Raw genomic sequence first — 12,500 nt, forward strand, 5'->3', positions numbered from 1 at the left:
ATCTGCATAAATTGGTCCTAACATTTGATCTGATCTTCATCTAAGTCAAAACAATAGACAAACAGTCTGCTTAAACTAATAACACAAACAATTATACATTTTCATGTCTTCATTGAACACACCGTGTAAACATTCACAGTGCAGGGTGGGAAAAGTATGTGAACCCTTGGATTTAATAACTGGTTGACCCTCCATTGGCAGCAATAAACTCAACCAAACTGTAGATGTGGATCAGACCTGCACAACGGGCAGGAGTTATTTTGGACCATTTATCTTTACAAAACTGTTTCAGTTCAGCCTAGGGGTTCACATACTTTTTTTCCAGCCTACACTGTGAATGTTTAAATAATGTATTAAATATAGACAAGAAAAATACAATAATTTGGGTGTTATTAGTTTAAGCACACTGTGTTCGTCTACTGTTATGACCAAGATGAAGATCAGATCAAATTGTATGACTAATTTATGCAGAAGTCAAGGTCATTCCAAAGATTTCTCATCATTTTTCTTGCCTCCGTAATACCATCATAATCATATCACAGAGAAGGCCTGTGTTTGAGTTAGACCAAGCTTTTGGTATTTCCCCTGTGATTTCTGAGAGCACGTATTGCACACACATACTCACAGGGACAGCCAGCGATGTGCAGGCCGGATTGTAATGCTCAGCTGCTAGTGCTGATGGGTTGTCTGTGTCTTGTAGGCTGGTCAGCTGGCAGCCGGATGGATACTGATAGAGCTGAGTGGTGGCCAACCCCTCCATCCTTTCTCTGTGGACACACACACACACACACACACACACACACACACACACACACACACACACACACACACACACACACACACACACACACACTCTTTTTCCTTCTCATCGTCCTTCTGATCTCCCCTTCCCTCCTCCTGCTGTTTTTCCTCTCTCTCCTGCCACCTCTCTTTCCTGGTTCCTCTCTCCCCTGCCTCCTCTCTCTACTGACTCCTCTCTCACCTGCCTCTCTCCCCTGCCTCCTCTCTCTCTCCTGCCTCCTCTCTCCTGCCTCCTCTCTCTCTCCTGCCTCCTCTCTCTCTCATGCCTCCTCTCTCTCTCCTGCCTCCTCTCTCCTGCCACCTCTCTTTCCTGGTTCCTCTCTCCCATGCCTCCTCTCTCTACTGACTCCTCTCTTGCCTGCCTCCGCTCTCTCCTTCCGCCAGATATGTGCATGTGTGATAGCTCTATTTCCTATCCTTTAGGCCATTGGGAAGGTGAAGTCAAGGCTTCCTCATGAAACACGCTGAGGAGAGGCTCAGAAAACTTCTTAGCTCTGAAGAGTAAATTTTAAAAAATGCTGAGAGGGTTTCCACTTATCCTCTCTTACTCTCTGCATGAACTAACGCTGATATACAACTTTGTATTCTGAATCAGATTTTAAAACGTGTTTGGTATAGTTCAGCCTACCTGGTTCTTATCGTAAAAGGAGTTATTATTGTCCCTTCATATCTTCCTGATATGAAGTTGAATTATAGAGTATATTCTGTTTCAGATTTATTGTATCTCCTGATAAACAGTAGAATGTTCCCTCGAGTAGTTCGCCAGGTTATTATTGTGAAAGAATCATTTGAACACAACGACTTACTTGTCTAAATGAAGGTACACTACCGTTCAAAAAGTTTGGGGTCACTTAGAAATGCCCTTGTTTTTGAAAGAAAAGACAATTTTTCGTCCATTAAAAGAACATCAAATTGATCAGAAATACATTGTTAATGTAGTAAATTACTTTTGTAGCTGGAAACGGTAGATTTGTTATGGAATATCTACAGAGGCGTACAGAGGCCCATTATCAGCATTTTTGAAAGTTTATTTCACTTTTGTTCATTATCTACTTCACTTACTTTGGTAATGAAAACATATGTTTCCCATCCAATAAACCACTTTTTTAATGGAATATCTACATAGTCGTACAGAGGCCCATTATCAGCAACCATCACTCCTGTGTTCCAATGGCACGTTGTGTTAGCTAATCCAATTGTGTCATTTAAATATGCTAATTGATCATTAGAAAACCCTTCTGCAATTATGTTAACTGTTGTTCTGATTAAAGAAGCAATAAACCTGGCCTTCTTTAGACTAGTTAAGAATCTGGAGTATCAGCATTTGTGGGTTCGATTACAGGCTCAAAATGGCCAGAAGCAAAGACCTTTCTTCTGAAACTCGTCAGTCTATCCTTGTTCTGAGAAATGAAGGCTATTCCATGCTAGAAATTGCCAAGAAACTGAAGATCTCGTACAACGCTGTGTACTACTCCCTTCACAGAACAGCGCAAACTGTCTCTAAACAGAATAGAAAGAGGAGTGGGAGGCCACGGTGCACAACTGAGCAAGAGTTGCCTTCTAGGCAGAGTTCCTCTGTCCAGTGTTCTTTTGCCCATCTTAATCTTTTATTTTTATTGGCCAGTCTGAGATATGTATTTTTCTTTGCATATCTGCCTAGAAGGCCAGCATCCTGGAGTCGCCTCTTCACTGTTGACGTTGAGACTGGTGTTTTGCTGGCACTATTTAATGAAGCTGCCAGTTGAGGACTTGTGAGGCAGCGGTTTTCTTTCAAAAACAAGAAAATATCTAAGTGACCCCAAACTTTTGAACGGTAGTGTATATAGTCTGCATTTGGATAAAATGGTGAAAGGTTATAGCGGTACATAAAGAGACATATAGTTATTTGTTCATAAAGTAACAGTGGTCCAGTCATTATTACAGAAACTTTCCCTTCAGTCGCTAATCTCTGGAGTTGCAATAATGGCCGTTCCTCATCAAAGTGGTTATTTCATCCCTCCATCGTCTCTCTGACCTGACGCCAGAAGTCATTTCCTTCCATGAATACAGAACCTTTATCAATGAAAACCCCCTGGAGGTCCAGAAGGGAAATAACAGTTGAGGAGTCAGAATGTATTGGACTCTCCCCCTTAAAGGAGAGGCCTGAGTTTTATCTCCTAATTCCTCTCTGCTAGTAAAAACGGGAAAGCGTCCACCATTTCTTCCTATGTAAATCACATTGGCATTCAGCTCTGTGCTCGCTCTCTCATGTCTACGTATTCCTCATTTTCTCCCCTGGTGTAAATCACATTGACATTCAGCTCTGTGCTCTCTCCCTCATGTCTAAGCGTCTCTCATTCTCTCCCCTGGTGTAAATCACATTGACATTCGGCTCTGTGCTCGCTCCCTCGTGTCTGGAGTGGACCCTGGTGTGTGTGCATGTTAATTGGATTTAGTGTCCGTATTTAACATGAACTGACACACGATACGATGTGGTCAACAAGATGGCGCTGACAGACACGGTTGCCCTGTTTCTAACTTTGCAGTATTTTTTGCTGTTGTTGTTATTTCTTACATTATTTGCTCAGACTTCCCTCAACTGAATCCTTTGTTTGGACTTGCCGAGGCAGCTCTATGTATCCAGCTGGTCTCCACCAAAACGCAGACGCCGGCCCAGACGACATCCCTAGCCGCGTCCTCAGAGCATGTGCAGACCAGCTGGCTGGAGTGTTTACAGACATATTTAATCTCTCCAAATCCCAGTCTGAAGTCTCCACTTGCTTCAAGATGTCCACCATTGTTCCTGTACCCAAGAAAGCGAAGGTAACTGAACTAGATGACTATTGCCCTGTCGCAGTCACTTCTGTCATCATGAAGTGCTCTTAGAGGCTAGTTAAGGATAATATCACCTCTACCTTACCCGACACCCTAGACCCACTACAATTCACATATCGCCCCAACAGATCCACGGACGACGCAATCGCCACAACGCAATCGTACACTGCCCTGTACCACTTGGACAGGCGAAATACCTATGTAAGAATGCTGTTCATTGACTACACCTCAGCCTTCAACACCATAGTGCCCTCCAAGCTCATCACTAAGCTCAGGGCCCTTGGTCTGAAGCCCTCCCTGTGCAACTGGGTCCTGGACTTCATGTGTTGAAAGTAGGCAAGAACACCTATGCAATGCTGATCCTTAAGATGGGGGGCAGACAGGGGTGTTTGCTCAGCCCCCTGCTGTATTCCCTGTTCACCGATGACTGTGTGGCCTCTCACATCTCCAGCTCAATCATAAAGTTTGCTGACGACACAACAGTGGTAGGCCAGATTACCAACAATGATGAGACATTCTTACAGAGAGGAGGTGAGAGCCCTGGTGGAGTGGTGCCAGGAAAATAACCTCTCCCTCAACATCAACAAAACGAAGGGGCTGATCATGGCCTTCAGGAGACAGCAGAGAGAGCATGCCCCGATCCACATCGACAGGGCCGAAGTGCTGTAGGTCAGAAGTGTCACGGCCGATGCTGGAAGAAGTGGACCAAGGTGCAGGGTGGTGAGGGTACATGACTTTTTATGTGAATGTAGGCAACAAAAACAATAAACAATACAAAAACGACCGTGAAGCTTAAGGGCTATAGTGCCACAAACAAAGACAACTACCCACCACGAAAGGAGGGAAAAAGGGCTACCTAAGTATAGTTCCCAATCAGAGACAACGATAGACATCTGTCCCTGATTGAGAAACATACCCGGCCAAAACATAGAAACACAAAATCATAGAAAACAAAACATAGAATGCCCACCCCAAATCACACCCTGACCAAACCAAATAGAGACATAAAAAGGCTCTCTAAGGTCAGGGAGTGACAAGAAGCTTCAAGTTCCTCAGCATGACGACCTGAAATGGTCCATTCACACAGACAGTGTAGTGAAGAAGGCGCATAAGCACCTCTTCAAAATCAGGAGGCTGAAGAAATTTGGCTTGGCCCCTAAGACCCTCACAAACTTCTACAGATGCACCATTGCGAGCATTCAGTTGGGCTGTATTATCGTCTGGTATGGTAATTGCACCGTCCGCAACCGCAAGGCTCTCCAGAGGGCGGTACGGTCTGCCCAATGCATCACCGGGGGCACACTTCCTGCCCTCCAGGATTACAGCACCAGGTCTCACAGGAAGCCCAAGAAGATCATCAAGATCCTCAGCCACTCGAGCCACTGCCTGTTCACCTCACTACCATCTAGAAGGCGGAGACAGTACAGGTGCATCAAAGCTGGGACCAAGAGACTGATTAACAGCTTTTATCTTCAGGCCATCAGACTGTTAAACAGTCACCGCTAGCCGGCCTACCCTGCAACTTTGAGACTGCTTTGCCCTATGTACATAGCAGTGGCGGTCAGTGCCGTTTTATGTTAGGGAGGATGATTTAAAAAACATTTTTTATTATAGCATATTGGATGACTGTCAGTCATTTTCCATTGACTCAGCTCAATGTAAAAGCGATAGGTTTAGGATACTAAATGATACTCAAATGTTCCCTATACCCATCATGAGGTTGCTACAAACCTAGCCTACGAATTAAAGTTTACAACGTAAGTGCAAAGGTCGAGAGAAAAAAATGAGTAATCAAGGTGACAGTCAGTGACACATTCAATACCGCCTTGCACACTCTTGCCTGCATCTAGCTGATCTAGAGTGTAATCAATAGTCCAAACAGTTGCAAACAAGAGTTTCTATTGGACAAATTGAGATACTGTACTTTTATTCCCATTTCCTACTGTTTTCTTCCATTTAAGAAAATATTTTCAACAGAATCGGCGGAATGAATACACCTCTGATCACCCGCAAACAGAGTTCACTTTCATAGCATCCACATACAAACAGCATGATCACTTTGCTCATTGTATATTTCCTTCTCGTAGCTACACATTATCCTCCTCTCACCTGTCTGTGACCAAACCTTCACACCATAACCACTAACCGCTACACACATCCTACATCGTTGTCACCATATTAGCTAAAGTAACATCATAGTCAACATAGCTACTAGAACTAACACATAAGTAAACTCGCTACAATCATGCAGTGCAGAGTACAGCAAGCAGTTCAGCAGTTACAGTGGCAATAAATGAATAAAACCAAAATCTTAACTTTGAAGAGTTCCAGTGTTGGATAGCCATAGCCAGCTAGCTAACATAGCATCCCTCTCTGTTTGAGCCGGGTGTTTGAGTAGGCTAAACGAGTGATCTTCCTTCGCTAGCTTAATAACGTTACTTAAAAGTGAGAAGAAAAAAAATCTCTCTCTCTCTCTTGCTTCTCCTTCATTTTTGAATAAATTAATTTGTTGAAAACTGTTCAACTATTGTCTTTCTCTCTCTATGAGCCAACTATTCACCAAATTTTATGCACTGCAGTGCTAGTAGCTGTAGCTTATGCATTCAGTACTAGATAATTCTCTGATCATTTGATTTGGTGGGCAACATGTCAGTTCATGCTACAAGAGTTCTGATAGCTTGGAGGACGTCATCCAGAAGTTGTCATAATTACTGTGTAAGTTACAGAAACGATGGAGAACCTCGAGTCACCTAGGTTTTGTATTGAAGTCAAAGTACCCAGAGGAGGACGGAAACTAGTTGTCCTCAGGCTTCACCATGGTGTTCTCCTATAGAGTGCTGTTGAGGGTACACAAACAGTGTGTTTAAGTAAATGATTTGGTGATGTGAATATATTTAGTATAGTTTTATCTAAAAAATATTTTTATGTTTCCCTATTAACATTTTCTAGAAGGCCAGCATCCTCTTCACTGTCGCCTCTTCACTGCTGACGTTGAGACTGGTGTTTTGCGGGTACTATTTAATGAAGCTGCCAGTTGAGGACTTGTGAGGCGTCTGTTTCTCAAACTAGACACTCTAATGCACTTGTCCTCTTGCTCAGTTGTGCACCGGGGCCTCCCACTCCTCTTTCTATTCAGGTTAGAGCCAGTTTGCGCTGTTCTGAGAAGGGAGTAGTACACAGCGTTGTGCGAGATCTTCAGTTTCTTGGCAATTGCTCGCATGGAATCATTTCTCAGAACAAGGATAGACTGACGAGTTTCAGAAGAAAGGTCTTTGTTTCTGGCCATTTTGAGCTTGTAGTTGAACCCACAAATGCCGATACTCCAGATACTCAACTAAGTCTAAAGAAGGCCAGTTTTATTGCTTCTTTAATCAGGACAACAGTTTTCCGCTGTACTAACATAATTGCAAAAAGGTTTTCTAATGATCAATTAGCCTTTTAAAATGATAAACTTGCATTAGCGAACATAACTTGCCATTGGAACACAGGAGTGATGGTTGCTGATAATGGGTCTCTGTACGCCTATGTAGATATTCCATAAAAAATCTGCCGTTTCCAATTAAAATAGTAATTTACAACATTAACAATTTCTGCAATGTATTTCTGATCAATTTTATGTCATTTTAATGGACAAAAATGTGTATTTTCTTTCAAAAACAAGGGCATTTCTATGTGAGCCCAAAGTTTTGAACGGTAGTTTAAATATACAGTTGAAGTCGGAAGTTTAAAAGTACTTAGTCATTAAAACTCGTTTTCATCCACTAGACTAATTTCTTGTAATCAATCTATAGTTTCTTCAAGTCGGTTAGGACATCTACTTTGTGCATGACACAAGTAATTTTTCCAACAGTTGTTTTCAGACAGATTATTTCACTTATAATTCACTGTATCACAATTCCAGTAGGTCAGAAGTCCACATACACTAAGTTGACTGTGCCTTTAAACAGCTTGGAAGATTCCAGAAAATGAAGTCATGGTTTTAGAAGCTTCTGATAGGCTAATCATTTGAGTCAATTGGAGTTGTACCCGTGGATGTATTTCAAGGCCTACCTTCAAACTCAGTGCCTCTTAGCTTGACATTATGGGAAAATCAAAAGTAATCAGCCACGGCCTCAGGAAAAAAATTGTCGACCTCCACAAGTCTGGTTCATCCTTGAGAGCAATTTCCAAATTCCTGAAGGTACCACATCCATCTGTAAAAACAATAGTACGCAAGTATAAACACCATGGGACCATGCAGCCATCATTCCTCTCAGGAAGGAGACGCATTCTGGAGAGGAGATGAACGTACTTTAGTGCGAAAAGTGCAAATCAATCCCAGAACAACAGCAAAAGACCTTGTGAAGATGCTGGAGGAAACAGGCACAAAAGTATCTATATCCACAGTAAAACGAGTCCTATATCGACATAACCTGAAAGGCCGCTCAGCAAGGAAGAAGCCACTGCTCCAAACCGCCATAAAAAAAGCCAGACTACGGTTTGGAACTGCACATGGGGACAAAGATTGGACTTTTTGAAGAAATGTCCTCTAGTCTGGTTGAAAAAGAAATAGAACTGTTTGGCCATAATGACCATCATTATGTTTGGAGGGAACAGGGGGACGCTTGCAAGTCGAAGAACACCACCCCAACCGTGAAGCACTGGGGTGGCAGCATCATGTTGTGGGGGTGCTTTGCTGCAGGAGGGACTGGTGCACTTCATAACATAGATGGCATCATGAGGCAAGAAAATTATATGGATATATTGAAGCAACATCTCAAGACATCAGTCAGGAAGTAAAAGCTTGGTCGCAAATGGGTCTTACAAATGGACAATGACCCCAAGCATACTTCCAAAGTTGTGGCAAAATGGCTTAAGGACAACAAAGTTAAGGTATTGGAGTGGCCATCACAAAGCCCTGACCTCAATCTTATAGAAAATGTTTGGGCAGAACTGAAAAAGCGTGTGTGAGCAAGGAGGCCTACAAACCTGACTCAGTTACACCAGCTCTGTCAGGAGGAATGGGCCAAAATTCACCCAACTTATTGTGGGAAGCTTGTGGAAAGCTACCCGAAATGTTTGACACAAGTTAAACAATTTAAAGGCCATGCTATCAATACTAATTGAGTGTATGTCAACTTCTGACCCCCTAGTAATGTGATGAATGAAATAAAAGCTGAAATAAGTCCTCTCTACTAATATTCTCACATTTCACATTCTCAAAATAAAGTGGTGATCCTAACTGACCTAAGACATGGCATTTTTACTCGGATGTATTTGGCTAAGGTGTATGTAAATGTACGACTTCAACTGTATATCCATCCTGCCATGCCTTTCTAAAGTCTTCGAAAGCCAAGTTAACAAACAGATCACCGACCATTTTGAATCCCACCGTACCTTCTCCGCTATGCATTCTGGTTTCCGAGCTGGTCATGGGTGCACCTCAGACATGCTCAAGGTCCTAAATAATATCATAACCTGCATCGATAAAAGAGAGTACTGTGCAGCCGTCTTTATCAACCTGGCCAAGGCTTTTGACTCTGTCAATCCCCGCATTCTTAATGGCAGACTAAATAGCCGTGGTTTCTCTAATGACTGCCTCATCTGGTTCACCAACTACTTCTCAGAAAGAGTTCAGTGTGTCAAATCGGAGGGCCTCTTGTCCGGACCTCTGGCAGTCTCTACAGGTGTTAAAAAAAACATGAGCTGCCCCCCCCCCCCCCGTATAATAGTTTGTGTGGAGGTGCTGACTATCGGCAAAAACTATAAACTATCAAAATAAAGAAAGTCGCACGCTCCATTTATAAACTCCCAGCAATTTAATGAGTAAGTATCCATTAAATTGCTGGGAGTTTATACATGGAGTGTGCGACTTTCTTTATTTTGATAGTTTATAGTCTCAATGGGGGTGCCACAGGGTTCAATTCTCGGGCCGACTCTTTTCGCTGTATATATCAATGATGTCGCTCTTGCTGCTGGTGATTCTCTGATCCACCTCTAAGCAGACGACACCATTCTGTATACATCTGGCCCTTCTTTGGACACTGTGCTAACAAACCTTCAAACAAGCTTCAATGCCATACAACTCTCCTTCCGTGGCCTCCAACTGCGATGTCATTTTTCAAAATAACCTCCAGCACTCTACTCAGCAAATTGAATGTAGTCTATCACAGTGTCATCTGTTTTGTCACCAAAGCCCCATATACTAACCACCACTGTGACCTGTATGATCTCTTTGGCTGTTCCTCGCTACATATCTGCCAAACCCACTGGCTCCAGGTCATCTATAAGTATTTTCTAGGTAAAGCCCCGCCTTATCTCAGCTCACTGGTCACCATAGCAACACCCACCCGTAGCATGCGCTCCAGCAGGTATATTTCACTGGTCATCCCCAAAGCCAACACCTCTTTGGCCGCCTTTCCTTCCAGTTTGTCTGTGTAGAAGTGTGTAGGTTGCATCCTCTCGCTCCAGGTTCATTTAGCCTCTCTGTGGGTTGATGATAGTCACCTAACTCCAAGTCCTATTGAAAGGCTGTTTTGATGTTGCCGGCACGATGAGTCGACAATGAAGGGGGGGGGGGTGCTTTTACTGGTTGGCTCTCTCTGTCTTTCTTACTCAAACACCCACAGCCAAACACAAGCCCGAACGCCGCCCCCCTTCCATTTCAACTGTTCAGTTTTCCACAGGTCCCATGTGGCTCAGTTGGCAGAGCACGGTGTTGTGGTTTCATTCGCACAGGGGGACCAGTATGTAAATGTATACACTCACTACTGTAAGTAGCTCTGGATAAGAGTGTCTGCTAAATGACAACAATGTCATATGTTTTCAAGTCTAAACAACGAGAGGTCTCAACCCCCCATGAATTTGTTTTTTTTTGAGAGAACCAATCAATGCTCAATTTCTAATTAAATATTTTATTTACAAATGGCCTTCTGTCCAGACCAGTGAGTCATAGGTCTTCCTCGCTGTGTGATCATGTGGGTCACGTCAGCCATGTAAATGAATGGGCCGAGGTGTAGTGGTCAATACTGTAACAAGCCAACCCAAGGCCTTTCAGGAGTAAATAGTCTTCGCATAATTGAAACAATTTCGAACCAAAAAATGGCTCTTGCAGAATGTTATCAAATCAAATCAAATGTATTTATATAGCCCTTCGTACATCAGCTGATATCTCAAAGTGCTGTACAGAAACCCAGCCTAAAACCCCAAACAGCAAGCAATGCAGGTGTAGAAGCATGGTGGGTAGGAAAAACTCCCTAGAAAGGCCAAAACCTAGGAAGAAACCTAGAGAGGAACCAGGCTATGAGGGGTGGCCAGTCCTCTTCTGGCTGTGCCGGGTGGAGATTATAACAGAAGATGGCCAAGATGTTCAAATGTTCATAAATGACCAGCATGGTCAAATAATAATAATCACAGTAGTTGTCGAGGGTGCAGCACCTCAGGAGTAAATGTCAGTTGGCTTTTCATAGCCGATCATTAAGAGTATCTCTACTGCTCCTGCGGTCTCTAGAGAGTTGAAAACAGCAGGTCTGGGACAGGTAGCACGTCCGGTGAACAGGTCAGGGTTCCATAGCCGCAGGCAGAACAGTTGAAACTGGAGCAGCAGCATGGCCAGGTGGACTGGGGACAGCAAGGAGTCATCATGTCAGGTCGTCCTGAGGCATGGTCCTAGGGTTCAGGTCCTCCGAGAGAGAGAAAGAAAGAGAGAAAGAGAGAATTAGAGAGAGCATACTTAAATTCACACAGGACACCGGATAAGACAGAAGTACTCCAGATATAACAAACTGACCCTAGCCCCCCGACACATAAACTAATGCAGCATAAATACTGGAGGCTGAGACAGGAGGGGTCAGGAGACACTGTGGCCCCATCCGATGATACCCCCAGACAGGGCCAAACAGGAAGGATATAACCCCACCCACTTTGCCAAGGCACAGCCCCCACACCACTAGAGGGATATTTTCAACCACCAACTTACCATCCTGAGACAAGGCCGAGTATAGCCCACAAAGATCTCCACCACAGCACAACCAAGGGGGGGCGCCAACCCAGACAGGAAGATCACGTCAGTAACTCAACCCACTCAAGTGACGCACCCCTCCTAGGGACGGCATGAAAGAGCACCAGTAAGCCAGTGACTCAGCCCCTGTAATAGGGGAGGCAGAGAATCCCAGTGGAGAGAGGGGAACCGGCCAGGCAGAGACAGCAAGGGCGGTTCGTTGCTCCAGTGCCTTTCCGTTCACCTTCACACTCCTGGGCCAGACTACACTCAATCATAGGACCCACTAAAGAGATGAGTCTTCAACAAAGACTTAAAGGTCGAGACCGAGTCTGCGTCTCTCACATGGGTAGGCAGACCATTCCATAAAAATAGAGATGTATTGGAGAAAGTACTGCCTCCAGCTGTTTGCTTAGAAATTCTAGGGACAATTAGGAGGCCTGCGTCTTGTGACCGTAGCGTACGTGTAGGTATGTACAGCAGAACCAACTCGGAAAGATAGGTAGGAGCAAGCCCATGTAATGCTTGTAGGTTAACAGTAAAACCTTGAAATCAGCCCTTGCCTTAACAGGAAACCAGTGTAGGGAGGCTAGCACTGGAGTAATATGATCAAATTTTTTGGTTCTAGTCAGGATTCTAGCAGCCGTATTTATCGTCTTTCAATGTTAAACTCTTGTCTGCTGCCAGTGTCATTTTATTGAGTGTTTGCAATGCTGTTGAAAGCCGGTTTATTGTGGGTTTACAGTGTTGTTTATTGTCAATTCATAGTTATTTTTGCTCTTTAACTCCTATTTAGTGTGTTTTCCATTGTTTCAGTGTTCCATGCTGTTTCACTGTTCCATGCTGTTTCACTGTTCCATGCTGTTTCAGTGTTCCATGCTGTTTCAGTGTTCCATGCTGTTTCAGT

The 12,500-nt window shown here is 43.7% G+C and overlaps 1 protein-coding gene across 2 annotated transcripts in view; it reads left to right on the forward strand.

Moving 5' to 3' along the window:
- Positions 1–12,500, forward strand: part of LOC129859013 (semaphorin-5A-like) — a 275,583-nt gene that overhangs the window by 110,558 nt on the left and 152,525 nt on the right. The gene's annotated exons all lie outside the window — the stretch shown is intronic.

Source organism: Salvelinus fontinalis, chromosome 7 (genome assembly GCF_029448725.1).
Source record: "Salvelinus fontinalis isolate EN_2023a chromosome 7, ASM2944872v1, whole genome shotgun sequence".
Lineage (NCBI taxonomy): Eukaryota > Metazoa > Chordata > Actinopteri > Salmoniformes > Salmonidae > Salvelinus > Salvelinus fontinalis.